Source organism: Ursus arctos, chromosome X, assembly GCF_023065955.2.
Source record: "Ursus arctos isolate Adak ecotype North America chromosome X, UrsArc2.0, whole genome shotgun sequence".
Taxonomy (NCBI): Eukaryota; Metazoa; Chordata; class Mammalia; order Carnivora; family Ursidae; genus Ursus; species Ursus arctos.
The window spans coordinates 43007837-43025515 of record NC_079873.1 but is presented as its reverse complement, the minus strand read 5'-3'; the positions used below and the strand labels follow the sequence as shown (position 1 = coordinate 43025515).

Here is a 17679-nt window from a genome sequence, read left to right as displayed (position 1 = left end):
CAGCAAAGTGCCACAGGTCATTTCTCACATGATGTCACTCTTGCCTTGAGGTAAGACCACTGTGGTTTTCAACTAGTAAGAACCATGTGCCCCACATTTTGAACAGATAAATTTGTTTACTGTACTCATCATTTATCACATACTTTCTGCTGCTGGTTGTTCATCAGGTATGAATATTATCTGACAAATTCAGGTATGCAGGAAATACAAGTTTTCTTTTTCTCTGCAACTCATTTTATAAATTCTATGTCTTTGGGGTTGTGTCTCAGTTATGAGACCTTGGGGTCAAAACATCAGAATGGGTTCTGTTGAGTAGCCCATATCCACTCTGACATTCATGTGATATCTGGTTCACCAATGTCTGTCCAAGCAGGTAGCTATTGACTTGAACCTCATTCTATACTACAAAACCCTCTTGGGGTCTGACTCTCTCTGAGGGCGTCACATACCACTCATATACATGGGAAATATTCCGCTGCTCCTATCATATAATGGGGCCTGTTCATCTCTGTGAGGCTGTCTTTGCTTACCACATTGTTTACTCCCATGATACCCTGAGCTGAGAGAAACCATATGAGGAGGCCTAAAGCTCAAAATCCCTATAGACACCACACAACCATTTCTATTTTGTAGTCTTCATCTCTCCTGGCCTTACCCAGGAAGTGAGGCACAAGATCACATTGGTAGAGGATCTCACAAACCAACCTGGGGTTTCTTTCCATCCCTGAAATACAGGGCCTAGGTTTCTCCAGTTTCCAGGAACCCACAGTATCTACTGACTCTTTGCTTCTTGTCTGTTTTTCTTATCAACACAATGTGAAGATGGAGGTACAGCCTTGAAAAGAAGTGATAAAAACAACAAAACGCTAAACAAATTAAAAATCAATGACTTTTCTTGGACCCGACAGAGAAATGATGTTTCAGAACAAACCACCATCCTGAAATCTTGAGGAATAGGCAAATCCAGAATCACAAATGAGATATACTTACCTGAAACAGAAGTCACTAAAGCTATAAACTTGTAGGAACACTTAACTGATAATTTTGACAAGATGCTGGAGGCTGTGTGTGGACTAGAGTGAAAGTGAGAAACTCCTGGGAGTGGTAGTCTTGGGGGGAGGCACACTTTCATGGGCTTTACTTCCAGGAATCTCACCGGGTTCTCAGAGTGCAGATCCAAGAAAGACACCCTTGTGGCCCTGGCAAGTACAGAGGAAGAGTCCTTGTGAATATCCTTATGAAATATGCCCAGAGCCTTCTCCACAACAAAGGCCTACTCTCCAGGAGAAAAGACTACCAGAACCTTGTTCCAGAGCCATGGAGGAAGGGTATCCTTCTCATTCCAAACCCTCTAGCTTTCCTATCTCACCTAAGGTAGGGGCACAGAGAGGGGGGCTACACAAGAAGAAATACCTGTAAAGGTCACAGGCCCACTAAAACTCTGAGATTTAACTGGAATATTACAAAACACTCCCTTTTCTCCCATACCATACCACCACAGCAACAGGGCTCCAGTATATTAACAATGGGCTATAACACAATGAACTGCAAGACAAAGACTCTCTAAGGAAGGGGACTTAAGGAAGCCCAAAGTCAAAAGAGGAAACAAAATCAAGGATGCTAGAAGAATATGGAGCCTCTGACACCTAACGCTAAAGGAAACTTTAAACAAAGCCCACTCCTAGCAAGATTAACATGTATCTTCACACTAGAGACCAATCTATCTAACTTCCTATTACCTAAACATCATATCCAGCTTTCAACAAAAAATTAGAAGGCACACCAAAAAGCAAGAAGAAAAAGTCTGAAGAGACAAAGGAAGCATAAGACTCAAATATGAAAGAGTGTTCGACTTATCAGACAGGGAATTCAACACACTGTAATTAATATGTTAAAGGATCTAATGAAAAAAAGCAAACAACATCAAGGATATGGGTAAAGTCAGCAGAGTGATGGAAATTCTAAGAAAAAAACCAAACGGAAATGCTAGAAAAAATCATAACAAATGAAGAATGCCTTTGGTGAACTCATTAGTAGACTGGACACAGCTGAGGAAAGCTGGAAAGTGGATTAAGAGATACCTCCCAAACTGAAAGGTAATTAGGAAAAATAATTTTTAAAAACCAGAACATTTAAGAACCATAGGACAATTTCAAAAGATGCAACATATGCATAACTGGTACACAGAGGGAGAAGAATGAAGCAGAAGAAATATTGCAAAAAATAATGCTAAGAATTTTCCAAAATTAATGAAGACAACAAATCAGATCCAGGAAGCCCAAAGAACATCAAACAGGTAAATACTAAAAGATTCACACTGAGGCACATAATTTTCAAACTGCAGAAGACCAAAGACAAAGAGAAAATCCTCAAAGAAGCTAGAAGAAAAACGTATCTTACTTATAATGGAACATAGGTAAGAACTACTGAAGGTTTCTCATCAGAAACCATGCAAGCAAAAAGAGAGTGGAGTGAAATATTTAAAACGTTAAAGAAAAAAACCCACTGACCTACATTTCTATATCTAGCAAAGTATCCTTTAAAATTGAAGGAGAAATACTTTCTTAGACAAACAAAAACTGAAGGAATTCATCACAGTAGATCTATCCTACAAGAAATGTTAAAAGATTTTCTTGGAGCAGAAGGAAAACAATATAGGGCAGAAACTTGGAACTACATAAAGACAGGAGCAGTGGAGAGGGAATAAATGAAGCTTTCCTTCAAAGAGCAAATAAAAACTGCAATTATAGATATTTTGGGATGCTTTAATCAATGGAAATTTATGCAAAACACTTCCCCATTATTGCATGCAAAACATAATAGAAACATAAACATATATCCAGGATAAAAATAAAAAGATGGAGTAAGTTATGGTACACAATAAACAAATGATATATTAATATCAGACACAGTACTTTATTTTTTTAAGATTATTTATTTATTTATTTGACAGAGAGAGAGGCAGCGAGAGAGGGAACACAAGCAGGGGGAGTGGGAGAGGAGGAAGCAGGCTTCCTGCTGAGCAGGGAGCCCGATGTGGGGCTCGATCCCAGAACGCTGGGATCATGACCTGAGCCGAAGGCAGACGCTTAACGACTAAGCCACCCAGGTGCCCCCAGACATAGGACTTTAAGGTAAAACATTATTTTAGATGAAAAGTTCACTGCGTAATATAAATATACAAATCATAACTTAACAGATATGCAAGAAGAAATAATAAAACCAAAATCATAGTGGAGTAAATGATAAAATAATCATATGAAATAATGGGTCCTTCTTGAAACTTCTATATAGGTACTATACATTGAGACCCAAGCATAAAACATATTAGGATGCTTCCTACTGGGTATCTACCCAAAAAATACAAAAACACTAATTCAAAGGGATATATGCATCCCTATGCTTATTGTAGGTAGCCAAATTATGGAAGCAGCCCAACTACCCATTGATAGATGAATGGATCAAGAAGATGTGGTGTGTGTGTGTATGTGTATATATATATACATATATATACATATATGGAAAGTAATTCAGAAATGTATACTTATATACATATACTATATATATATATATATATATATATATATATATATACACACACACACTATACACACACACATACACACACACAATGGAATATTATTCAGCCATAACAAAGAATGAATGGAGCTAGAGAGTATAATGCTAAGGGAAATAAGTTAGTCAGAGGAAGGTAATACCATATGAACTCACTTCTATGTGCAATTTAAGACACAAAACCAACAGGTAAAGGGAAAAAAGAGAGAGAGAGAGTGAGACAAACGAAGAAACAGACTCAACTACAGAGAGCAAACTGATGGTTACCAGAGGGGAGGTGGGTGGGGGAATGGGTGAAATAGGTGACGAGGAATAAAGAGCACACTTATCATTATGAGCACTGAGCAATGTATAGATTTGTTGAATCATTATATTGTACTAATTGAAACTAATTGAAACTAATATTATACTGTATGTTAACTATACTGGAATTAAAAAAAACTAAAAAATGTAAAAAACATTATGGTGCCTCAAAATGAGCACTATAGAATTCTTACATCCTTCCATGTTTTTGGATGGAAACTAATTAGATTTTACCTCCCTTACTTATATCTGTGTAAGAATTTTAAAAGAAATTTAAGTATGTGTACTAGATGCTACGCATTATAAGTGCTGGGGAAACGATGAGCAAAAACACATGTATTACCTCTTTTCAAGGACTACTGGATCTCAGTCAAATGTAAACAAAACTGAGTCCAGTTAGACTTGTACAATTTTGAGATACTTTATGGAGTTTTTAATGCCAATTTGCAGCATGAGAGCAGGCAAAGTGATATCTCAAGATGACATCAAATGATCTTGGCATACATCAAAAAGAACGATTTCTCAACATCTGCTGCAACATGGACGGTACTAGAGGAGATAATGCTAAGCGAAATAAGTCAAGCACTGAAAGACAATTATATGGTTTCACTCATTTGTGGAACATAAGGAATAGCAGGGACATCAGTAGGAAGAGGAAGGGAAGAATGAAAGGGGGGTAAACAGAAGGGGGATTGAACCACGAGAGACTATGGACTCTGGGAAACAAACTGAGGGCTTCAGGGGGTGAGGGAGAATGGGATAGGCTGGTGATGGGTATTAAGGAGGGCACGTATTGCATGGTGCACTGGGTGTTATACGCAAGTAATGAATCATGGAACTTTACATCAAAAACTAGGGATGTACTGTATGGTGACTAACATAATATAATAAAAAATATTATTATTAAAAAATAAAAAAATAAAAATGCTAAGTAGTTTGGGAAAAAAATGATCTTGGCATAAACTTAAATAGGTTACATCTTCCTTCACACTGACCAATTCCCTATTCCCTTCCAATTAATTCCTCACTCCCATCACTACAGCAATTAACATTCCATTAACAAGGAGAAGGTTATCAGAAGAGACAAGAGGAAGTCTGCAAGTAGAACCTCCATGCAGTTTGAGGGTGTTTGTTTGATATCTCATCAGATAATCTTACCATATGGGCTTTTGGTATCTTGTGACTTAGAGCCCTTCTGTCATTTGCACTAGAAAATTCATAGGTATATCTGAATGTTCTTGGGTACCTGGGATATGACTTAGCTCCATAGGTGTCCTCGATGTTCAGCATCAATATAACCTAATTTGAGAATCATGAAGCATTAATAACTGTTAACAGGTATAGAGCTGGACTTCAGTCATCACATACTTCGGCTTATGGCATTTTCTGATTTCATTTTATGAAACAAGGATCATCTGAAAAACACTGGAAAAATGGTCCATACCAACTCCAACATCGCACACACACCCCCACATGCACAACGATAATATCCTGCATCTGAGACTGTTTTGAGAACATAATGTTACATAATAATTATTCTGATATTATTATAACATTTTCCAAGATACTAAAAAGCCTTTGTAAGCTTCTTTATAATTATATAATATCCCATTATATAAATGTACCTACTCAACTAATTAACAAAGGTGTTGTTTCTATTTATTTTTGTTCATTAGATTATCATTGTGGTGATTTTTCCCCACAAAGTTCTGTGCATATCTCCAATTATTTCCTTAGGGTGTATTATTAGAAATGGAATTACTAGGTCAAAGGGGTATGAACTATTTTAAGGCTGTTATTCAATACCCAAATGCTTTCCAGAAAGTTTTATCAACACTAGTAATGTAGAAGAGTTCTCAAGTACCCTTGATCATATTCAGTATTTCCTTTAAAAACATCTTTTCTGGTTTGATAGACAAAATATTTAATTGATTTAAATTGTATTTACTTTGTGATTAATGAAGGGGAACACACTTTTCAGTGTTTTTTAGTCATTTCTACTTCTGTGAGAGTTCTTTAAACATTAAGGATATTAACTTTATGCCTATCATATTTGTTGCAAATACATTTTTTTGGTTTGTGGCTTGCCTTTTAATTTTGTTTGTGAATTCCTGATCTAGGAAGGCATGCAACTATTACCATCTTTTCCACTGTCATTTCCTCCATTTAAAAAAAATACCAGGGATGTCCTTACCCATTCAAAAGCCAAGCAAATATTCATTTTTATGGAAAGTAATTCAGAAATGTATACTTGGCACCTAAAATAATCTATACTTTCTTAGTAAATTACCTATGAAGACTTTGCACTTAGTGGGAAATTATACAAATCTAAATTATTCTGATGTTTAAACAATGACAGAAGCCTATTTCTATTACAGCATGAAGAAAACACAATACAAATTTCGCAGGATATTGAATGTGACTTTTAAAGTTGCCTCAGAATTTTAAAGACACACAGCTTAAAAAAAAAAAAAAAGATACCAAGTATCTCCCTATTCTAAAGGGAGCCACCAAGGAGTTCTGAACACATCTTACAGGACTTATGCAGAACAGCAGACTAGTCACCCTACTAATACTTATTCTATTCCTTTGACCAAATGTACTTAGAGACTAGGAAAAATTAGAGAAGAATTCACAGTGTTGTAAGTCTTTGGCTTGGGAAAGAGTGTTTTCCCTCCTTTGTCAAAAAGCCATGGGAGGAGGGATCTGAGGAATCACTTATAGAGACTGGGGGAACCTGCATGGGGTAAGAACAGAGGGAAGTATTTTATCACATTTTGGATATTTAATAATTTCTCTCCAGATTGAAATTTGTGATGATTACTCAAGTTTGACTCCCTCCTAAAGGCTTTTCTACATTAACTGCTTCCTATGGCTTCTCTTCACTTAATTAATTCTTCATTAATTCAGTATAGTTGAATTAACATTTGAACATTGGTTCAAAGACCCATAATCACTACATTCATAGGGTTTATCTCTACTGATGAATTTTCTGATGTTAACAAAATCTGAAGCCTGCCTAAAGGCTCTTTAATGCTCTTTATACATGTTTTCTCACCATCATAACCTTCTTGGTGACCTGTGATCTCTGAAACTGAAATTGGATAAAGAAAGCTAAGATCCTGTGACCCACACCATGGGCTGCCTGTCCTATGTATGGGTTCATCCTCATGTACGACAGTGTCTGAGATTAGAGCACAATTATTCTAACACTTACTATAGTCTTGGATACAATCCTGTATCTATCCCAAGCCTAAAACATCTATCCTTTGAAGGGAAGTTAATCTGCCTCTTTAACTTGACTTTATACTCAGAAATATAAGTTTGAAGTCATGAAGATTTACCCTTGGAATATGTGGTTATATCCCATGATCCAAAAATCTTTATACCCCTGATTTTGAATATGTTTCTTGTTTTGTTCAGACTCTTCCTTCTCATCTTGATAACAAAAATTTTAGAAGTACAACTGTCACTTATATCTGATACTTGGCAGTACTGAGGAAACCAACAAGCTCAAAGGAGAAGAGAGGAGAAGGAGAGAAAAGAAAGAAGAAAAGGAAGAGAAAAAGAAAAAAAAGGAAAAGTAAAAGGAAAGGATTATCTAACGAGTCTCCACCATACAGCTTCCTAAGAGGCAAACCAGGGACTGATTTACCCTCCAACCTGAGAGAAACACTTAAAAAAGGGGGACAAACATATGAAATCATTGTTTCTAAGACATCAGACATCAGGCAGTGAAAAACAGTGATCCCTGAAAGATGGGAGTGGGCAGGGGATGAGGTGAGCCTTTTCAACTTGGAAGAGTTTCCAGTTCATGGTGCAATGAAGGAGAATGCAGTCAGAGCTCAGAGGATTTCCTTCGTTGAGGTGACAGAGATGAGATCAGAAAGAACAATGTGGCTAGAGTTCAGAGAAGAGAATACCAAAAAGTAGAGAGCTGCACTTAAGGAGAATTCTCAAGAATTTCGAAAGATTGCCATAAAGTATTCAGCAGAATACTGATCAGTTAATGCATATAAATAAGTACCCAAAGCTGGGGAAAGAACCACCCAGAAAGATTAGAGAACACAAATGTCAAAAGCTCACACAGGTCTGGGGATCATGCCTGTTCCTGCCTGTTTGCACCTGTTCCTACCATCCAGAGCAGAATAACTCATAATTCCTGAGGCATGGGGTATTCAGATGGACCTTGCTTCACTAGTCTGGGATAATTAGCTTTATGCAAAAACATTTCTGTGGTCCTGCCTAAAACTTAAAAGACTCAAAAGAGATTTAACTGCTTCTAAATAACTACATCTTATAATAAACCTCAAGATGATGTATAATACAAAAATATCTAGCACCAAAAGGCAAAAAATTTACCAAGATTTCACCAAAATGTAGAGTTCAAAAGGTAAAGTTCATAATGCCTAGCATTCAAAAAACAAACAAACAAAAAAACAAAGCCAGGCAAGCCAGGAAGCAGAAAAATATGAGGGGAAAAAAATCAATCCAAACTGACCCACAACTTACACAGATGTTATATATTCAGCAGACAAGCTCATTTAAAAAGTCACTGTAATTGGGGTGCCTGGGTGGTTCAGTTGATTTAGTGTCTGACTCTTTATTTCAGTTCAGGTCATGATCTCAGGGTGGTGAGAATGAGCCCCACCTCAGGCTCCAGTGGGCTCCACACTGCGTGCAAAGCCTGCTTAAGATACTCTCTTCTCCCTCTGCCCCTCCCTCCAATCCGACAGTTCTCTGTCTCTCTCTCTAAAAAAAGTACTATAACTGTGTTCCTTATGTGCAAAAAGCTAGAAGAATAGTCATGTTAAGTAGAGAAATGAGACATTTTTAATAAGGTGCAAATCATGTCTAGTAATAAAAACCATAATATTTGAAATGAAAAATTCACTGGATGGAATTAACTAGTAAATAGATGAGTGAACCTGAAGACATAACAACAGCAAATATTCTAAATGAAATAAAAATAAAATACATTTTAAAAATAAATGGAGCACAGAAGTGCCTTTGTTCATGCCATTTCCTCTTCCGGGAACACTCTTCCCCCATCCCAACCATCCACCCATCCTTCAACCAGTTAATTCTGAATCTGCCTTCTGGTCTCAGTTCAATTGTCACTTCCTCCTTCGCTGGCCTTCAGAGTGGGTCAAACCCTCTAAATCTATTCACAGAACCATGCACTTAGCTTCCACAACACTTATTACAATGTCAACCTCACAAATATTTGGGTCTGTGATTAATGTCTGTCTTTAATTACAAGACAGTAAGCTTCATGAGGGCAGAGAAAACATATCTATTTTTGTTTACCATGATATCTCCAGCATCTCAAACCATGCCAGTCTTATAGTGCCCCTGTACATTGAATCCTACCTGTATCTGTTACCTCTGGGATTTTGATCTTTTAATTATACTCTCTCCCATATCTGCAACCACTCTCCTCCTCTCCTGGCTATATCCAACCTAACATCCCTTCTTTCTTATTAAATAAACCTTGACTTTTATTATAGTTGACAACGTTCTTAGCTGTAAACTTATATTTCCCAGACACCCTTACAAATAGTGGTGGCCATGTGTCAGTTCTGTCCTATGGATTTAAGTGGAAATTGTTGGGTAAAATTTTTGGGAAAGCTCCATATAAAGGAGACTGATTCTACTGACAAGGTATTTTGTTCTCTCCTCTTCCTTATCTTCCTACCTGAAACAGACATGATGGATAAAGTTGTATAAGGCATCCTGCAACCATGAGGCCCCTGAAAGATGGGAGCCACATGCTAAAGATCATGAAACAAAAAAAATATATGTATGTGAGGGGCACTGATGAAATCATGGGGTTCCTGGACTTCAATCCACTGGATTTTAGATAAGAGAAAGATATCTCCTAATCATTTTAAACAACTCATTTCCAGATCTATTACATGAAAAATTTGTCTCACACAGTTTTTAACAGAGTATCTCATTCACACATAACTCCCTCTATGACTTATAATGACTACTTTATGACTTATGATATCTACACACTGTCCCAATTCTCCGAACTATCCCACTAGCATGCACACGATCTCTATTACTCCCATTCCTGCACATCCACTGTCTTATCCTATATTATACGCACAATGTCCATACAGTACCATGACTCTGTCAAATACAATTAGTTCTAATCAACACATAGCACTGCCATCACTCAGCCACACCTATAATCACTCAATCGCTACATTATTAGTGTCTAAACACACCCACTGTCACACAGTCCATAACCCCACTATAAAACCTTCGTCATCTTCCAAAACTTTCCCACATGCTCATGCCATCTCCCTATTATACACTCACAACCAATACCCACATCAACTCTATTGTCACACACATTCTTTTCCTGTTCCTGACACTTGAAACTGCATTTTCCCATCATACGGATTTATTCAACAACCCCACTCAGACACTCATGATAGCCACACTCCAAGTTATCGTAACACTTTTCCACTCCCCCTTATCACACATACTCACCACATCTATCTGCTCCCAAAAGTAGATACACTTCTCATTTCCCCCAGCATCACACACACATTCAAACACTAACCCTATCACTTCCACTATGAATCTGTCTTCTACCATCACTTAAACTTTCCCCATTCCACCCACTGTCTACATCCTCCCATGGCTACTTGAAATACCCATTCACATTTTTACACATAATAATCCCAGTCTCACTGTGTCCTTTACCATTATCTCTCCTTCCTCACTCTCACACACAACCATACACACACATGCATAATTCTCATCTTTCACAGTAGGACATACATCGTGTCCGTAACTACCATTACCACATATATTCTGATCTTGTCCTATCACTAGCATTCACACTGGCAACCCCTTCATTTTCAGTGATTTCAGACCATTCTCCCTCATTATTCACACTGTCCCCAATGTCATGATTATCACACATACCTTGCTTGTTCATATCACTCCCACTATCCCACTGTCACTCAATCCTCTCCCCATCTCTGCATCAAACACGTGGCCCAGATTATCCACAATTTGGTGCCCTTTCCCTGAAATCTCATTTTCTTTTCTCCCTTCCCTTCCCTTTTCTCCCCACCCACACCTATACACTTTCCCAACATGTGGCTACTACATGAACCCAGATAATACAGAGAAATTTCTCACCTGAAGCTTCACTGCAAAGCTCTAGTAAGTAGAGGAACGTATCATGCTCAAAACGTATAATATTTAATGTTCTCACTTGGTAAATAGTTGTGAATGGATTCCTTTTGGTATATTTGCCTTTAAGAAGCATTTCTTCATGTTTTGTTACAGCATTTAGATGAGGTTTTTAAATACTTCACTGATGTGTCTTTAATTATGATCTATGCAGTTAAGCTATCCGCACTATACGTAAGTCTTCCCAAAATATACTAATAGCTTTTCTTGTTACAGCAAAATTGTGATATTTTTGGTCCTGAAGAGACAGACAGCTTCAAGCAAATGGCAATACTGAATATATCACTGAGCTGTGCTGGAGGGAACACTTAATCTTTACTTCTCATATTTCCATGTGGAAGAACTTCAAGTAGACTAGCACTCCTGCTTTTCTGCCCACAGGAGAATGAATGAGTTATAAGACTAGTATGTTTGAGAGACATATCTGAGTGTGCTTGGCTCACGCTCTTGCTTTCTGCTTTTCTCCCAGGGGTCTCTATGCCTATGGAGAACATGCATTCTGACTAGCTCCTTGCCATGCAATAAGGAGCCTACTTTCGGCCTGGAGTCTCTCGATTTTTCAGCATTGCTTGTAATTGCCTAGGTAAGTCTGCCTAATTCTGGGGCCCAGCATTAGGAAGTTCACACTAACACCGCCTTCTCCAATGATCTTTATCAGCAATGAAGATGATATTTTGATCTACATCTATCTGATTCCTAAATTTATATTTCAATTGGTTCTGAACCTAGGCAGGGAAGACAAATTGTTATTTATTGGTCTTTTAAAATACCCACACCATTGAAATCATGAAAATTCTTTACCAGCTTTATTGTTTTAATACAGAGAAGTTTCTACATGAAGTTTGTTTTTGATTAACAAACACTTGGCAGAAACGGAGAATAGGTCTAAACAAGGAAACTGTATGTCCACCACCCCTAAACTCCCAATTCCTCTGGATTAGGGAGTCCAAAATCTGAAGTAGAGTTACCATTGTACAGTAGGTGCTACTTAATCAGGATAGTGGGGAGCAGGCACTAACTGGACCTATCTTCCTTGGCCATACTGTTAAGTCCTAGGAGGGCAAAACCAAAAGAGCTCTGTCATGGGACGGGGTAGCAAACCTTTATATGGAATATTAGAAAAGGGTTTAGCCATTCATCCAGATGTAGGGAAGCCTTATTAAAGAAAGATCAATGTGAACCATTTCTTAAAGGGTAAAAAAACCTTTTAATAAAAAACTAGATTTAGTCTGATAGGATGCTCCTGTTAACAAGTTCTCTAAAAATTTAAATCTAACGGTCATTTTAGTTCTCATTCTTTTTGCTAGTTAGCTTCATGCTAGCTTTTGAGCCCTTGCACACAAACTTAAATACTGTGTTTGTCTGCTCTCAATGAAAGAACACCTGCAGAGTACAATTTGTGTCCAAGGTAACTAGGACCAAATACTGAAATTTTCAGTTCTACCCTGGGACAATCAGTGGTGTGAAGAAATGCCAACTGTTCTCTGGAAATACAACAGTGTGAGGATTAGAGTTCATATGTGACCTCTTTTGCATAGGAACACTTTTCATACTTACACAGTTGGTGTTCTAGAGGTACTGACTCAAATGCGCCTTTTCCAATGTACATTGGGGCTAATAAAGTGATCACTCATAAAAACAGACATATAAGCAAAACTATGTCTCAGCAGTCAAAGAGAAATGAAACAAAAGTGTTGGGTAAGATATGTGAAAACCTGACTAAAGAGTAATAAGAACAGCTAAGAAAAGTCAAGTACAGCACACACATGTCAAAAATTTTCTGTAAGTTCAAAGCTTTAAAACGTTTCAATTAAATAATAAAATGAAAAATGACGGGTCACTAATGAGCTCCGAGTTACTGGACTAGAAAATGAAATGCAAGATTTATACCAAAGCACTGAAATAATCATAATAATTACTATTATTATAAAGTAATAGAGTCAATGAGGGACAAAAGACTTAGGGACCTACCATGTGAATACAGGTGGGTGGATAGGGGAGTTAAAGGATAAAAGAGACATGGGCAAGAGAGGCCACATTAAATAAATGACAGAAAGGAATTTCCCTGAGCTAAAGAAAGGGCCCTCTGAATTCCAGACAAGATTGATTTACCTATCCATTCACCCATCCATTTATTAATTTATGCTTCCATACAGTCATTTAATCAATAGATTAGTAAGGACCTATTATATATCTGGCACTTTTTTAGGCACTTAAGATATTTATCAGTGAACAAAATAGGCAAAAATCCCTGCCTTCACGGAGCTTACATTCTAAGACACACTTAGGCATACCCTGATCAAATTTCTGAACTCAAAGAATAAAGAAAACATCCTATAAGCTTACAGGTAGAAAAAGTTACCTACAATAGAAAAAATAAATTAGACAGACATAGGACTTTCATCAGTAATAGCAAACTTCATGATGTCATTCACCAATTTTCCCAGAAATGGCTTTATTAAATTCTCAGGGAAGGTGAAGTCAGTCTTTGACCCAGAACCTGTTTTCTCGGAAGACTTTAACAAGGGCAATATTACCCATTCCTCATGCAACCAGATTTGTGCTTGCTTTTCAATTTTTTCAAAACTGAACAATATGTTGTTTATAATACCACCTGTAATACATATAGATGATAAAACTGTAAGAAAACCAAGGGGATTATTAATACAATGCCCAGAGTAGTGCTATCTCAAGGTGGAGGCAGACAGGAGTGTGACCAGAGAAGGGCAATGGGGAGGGTGGGCACTAAGGTACCACTAATGTTCTATTACTTGTCCTGGCTAGTAGGTTTACTGGTATTACTTTATTTATATTATTTTAAATGTAAATAGCAATTCATTCAACAAATAATAAGTGCCTATCATGTATCAGGCATTATTATTATTCAGGCACTGGGGACACAGAAATAAGATAGATAAAAATCACTGTCCTTATGGAGCTTGCAAATTATTAAAAGAAATAATAAAATTTCTAGAGCCTAAGCACAAGAACATATAAACTAAAGGAGTCTACCAAGTGTCCAGCATAATAGATGCAATATCTACACGTCATCACATAATTTCAGAATATCAGTGATGAAGTGGAAATTCTAAAAGCTTCCAGGAATCAGGAGTGCAAATAGTCCAGACTGAAGCAGAACAAAAGGCCTTACGAAGGGGATTTCCAGGAAAAAAAATTTTTTTTGATAATCTTACTTGGGAACATGTTGGAAAAAAAAAAAGAACCCAGACATGATAGATCGGAGGGAAAGGAGAGGAATATATTAAATTATGGAGGTGAAAAGCAATTATTATCTCTAGAAATGACAAAAATGTATATAAGAGAAATATAATCACAATTACCTACTTGTCTCTTTAGTGTACACTGTTTGCACAACCACAATATAAACATTATCATTAACCAAAATATATGCTACAACTATATAAAAAGATGGAGAAGAAAAGTGGAAGAGAAAAAAACAGTTTAATCTACATCTACGGTAAATAGGCATATTTTGTTTTATTGCACTTCGCTTTATAGAGCTTCAGATATAGTTGCATTTTTTTTAAAGATTTTATTTATTTATTTGGGATAGAGAGATCTCGGAAGAGCGAGCGAGGGACAGAGAGAGCAGAGAGAGGGGCAGAGGGAGAAGGAGAAGCAGGCTCTCCACTGAGCAGGGAGCCCAACACGGGGCTCCATCCCTGGACCCTGAGATCATGACCTGAGCAAAAGTTTAACCGACTGAGCCACCCAGGCTCCCCAGGTAGTTGCACTTTTTTTTTTTCAAATTGAAGATTTGTGGCAACTCTGCATCAAGCAAATCTATTGGCACCAATTTTCCAACAGCATTTGCTCACTTTGTGTCTCTGTGCTACATTTTGGTAATTATCACAATATTTCAAATTTTTTAAGTATTACTATATTTGTTATGGTGATCTGTGTTCAGTGATTATAACTCGCTAAAAGCTCAGATGATATGATGATCAGCATTTTTTAGCAATAAAGTATTTTTCAATTAAGGTCTGTACGTTGTTTTTTAGACATAATGTTACTGTACACTTAGTGGACTACAGTATAGTGTAAACATAACTTTTACATGCACTGAGAAACCAAAAAACTTCATTTGACTCACTTTATTGTAATATTCACTGTTTTGCAGTTGTCTGGAACTGAACGCACAGTATCTCCAAGCTATGCCGGTATAGCTATATTATTTAGCATTATTGGGATAAAAACCAGAAGAAATAGCTAATATATTTCAAAGCTGGCTACTTCAGGTATTTGAGCCTGGGAGGGTGGGAAAAGGTGAAGGTAAACACTACTATTTTTTGTTACTATTTAGTTTTTAAGCCATATATAGGCCTTACTATAATAAGTAATATATATTATGCTATTATATATAACAAAAATACAAAATAAAATATATTTCAGTTATAAAGGGAGCCATTTAATTATAAAGGAAAGGGATGTGATGAGAACTGGGATTTACTGAAATTAATATGGCCAACAGAACAGATCAAAAGAGGTGGGGAACATATAAATGTAGAAACTGAAGGGCCCCCAATGTTTGCTTTTTATTCTTTTGCAACTCTTTTGTAAGGGGGTGTTCCAAATCTCTCTTAAATTGTAGCAATCAAAGAGGAGTTTTACACTTAAATGACTGCCAGAGGACCTGGTAACCCCAGTCTTACCGGTAGAGTGGGACTGGGAATTATGGGTCCAAATTAGTCAGGGATGGGGGAGCCTGGAGACTAAAAACAGGAAAGGGGTATTTATTCTGGGAAAGAAACTCAGACCGCCACAAGAGGGCACAAGGAGAATGCAACAGTTCCTCTGGTTCCCCTCCTACCTTTCCGATCGCTCTTTCACAGTTTGCTTTGCCCTCCCTTAAAATGCCTGTTTCTGGGATTCTGCCCTGCTCTCCCGCCCTCACCTTTTATTCCCTCACTCCACACACCCCTGGAGCAATTTCATTCATACCTTAAAACCACCACCTCTATGCTTAAGGACTTCCAAATCTATCTGTAATCTTACTTGCTTCACAACAGCTGAATAAATTCCTGGTTACCTACTGGATAATTCCTCTTGGACATTCTGAAGGTGCCTGAGACTTTGCATGTTCAAAATTGAACTCATCATCCCTCCCCACCCCGCCAAATGCCTTTTTTTTTTCCAGGATTTTATTTATTTGAGAGAGAGAGCGAACAGGAGCGGCGGGGGTGGGGGTGGAGGTGGGGAGGAAGGGCAGAGGAAGAGGGAGAAGCAGACTCCCCCACTGATCAGGGAGCCCAATGCAGGGCTCAATCCCAAGACTCTGGGATCATGACCTGAACCAAAGGCAGATGCTTAACCAACTGAGCCACCCAGGCGCCCCTCATGAAACGGCTTATACATCTTCTCAACCACCTGAGGCAGAAAGAAAATGGAGGATTGTCCTAGATTTCTTCTTCTCCATTGGCCCTCCCCACAAATCCAGTCAGTGACTGAGTTCTTAATTTCTCAAATGTATGTATTCTCATTTCCTTCCCACTGCCTTAACTCAGGCTTCAACAGCTCTCCTCTTCTGTAATAGCCTCTGAATTGGTCTTCCTATACCCAGTTCTGTCTTTTCCAGTCTATCCATTTTACTCTCATCGACTGGATAGTTCTAAAATGCAAATCTGATCCTGTTTATCCCTTGATTAAAATCTCTAAATATCTCTCCGCTGTTCTTAGTATAGCATTCAAGGCTCTCCCTGATCAAACTACTGTCTCCTTTTCATTATACCCTCTCTCACTATGTTCGAACTACACTTAGCTTCTTAAACATACCACAAACACACTGTAAACACAGAGTTATTTCATGATGTATCTTTGCTCATACCACCACGGCTTGAAATGACTGAATCTCTTCTATTCCTCAGCCCCAGCAGTTAACACTGGTAACATCTACACACATTTCAATATTTAACTTAAGCATTAATTTCTTTCTGGAACCCTCTCCCACCCACTGAAATTAACTATTTCCTCCTTTGTGCCTCTAATGTATTCTATATATATTCTTTTTATCAAACTTGTAATATTCTGCTGTGTATATTTGTTTACATGTCTCTTCTACTAATATCTCTTCTGCTCCTCTGGGAGCAGAAAAGCATGTCTTATTCACATCTCTACTCAAAATATCTACCACAGTGGCTGGCATAGAGAAGATGCTTAACGAATGTTTCTGAATGAATAAGAGTCATCATGAGGATGTAATTAATATATGAGGTCAGTCTGACACCAATCTCGCATCTATGGCAGACGTCAGTAATTAACCCCAATATTGTCCCCCTTTACCTCAGAATCATTCTCAAGACAGCATACTATGAAAACCTATTTCAATCAGCTGGAATTGGCACGATATATACAATTTCTTTCTCTTCCTGGAGCGTAGCCTGTCACAATGACGTGCCTCAATAATTATCAGAGTTGATCTAAGAGAATTAACACGGGATTAGGCAGATATTTCCTAGACAATGTTGGCAACAGTATGACTACAGCAATGGTACATGTAACAAAGGAATGTTGTAGCAAAAATCAGCATTGGGAGGTAAATTCTGTTCATGTACATCTAGCACT

General features: G+C 37.6%; 1 protein-coding gene across 6 annotated transcripts in view; it reads right to left on the bottom strand.

Annotated features, from left to right (window-relative positions):
* Nucleotides 1-17679, bottom strand: part of MAGED1 (MAGE family member D1) — a 63933-nt gene that overhangs the window by 16491 nt on the left and 29763 nt on the right. Inside the window, exon 2 of one of the 6 annotated variants that reach the window (XM_044380777.3) lies at nt 706-835. The exons of the other annotated variants lie outside the window; for them this stretch is intronic. The gene's annotated coding sequence lies outside the window, so the exon portion shown is untranslated. The remainder of the gene's footprint in view (nt 1-705; nt 836-17679) is intronic. 6 annotated transcript variants of the gene reach the window in all.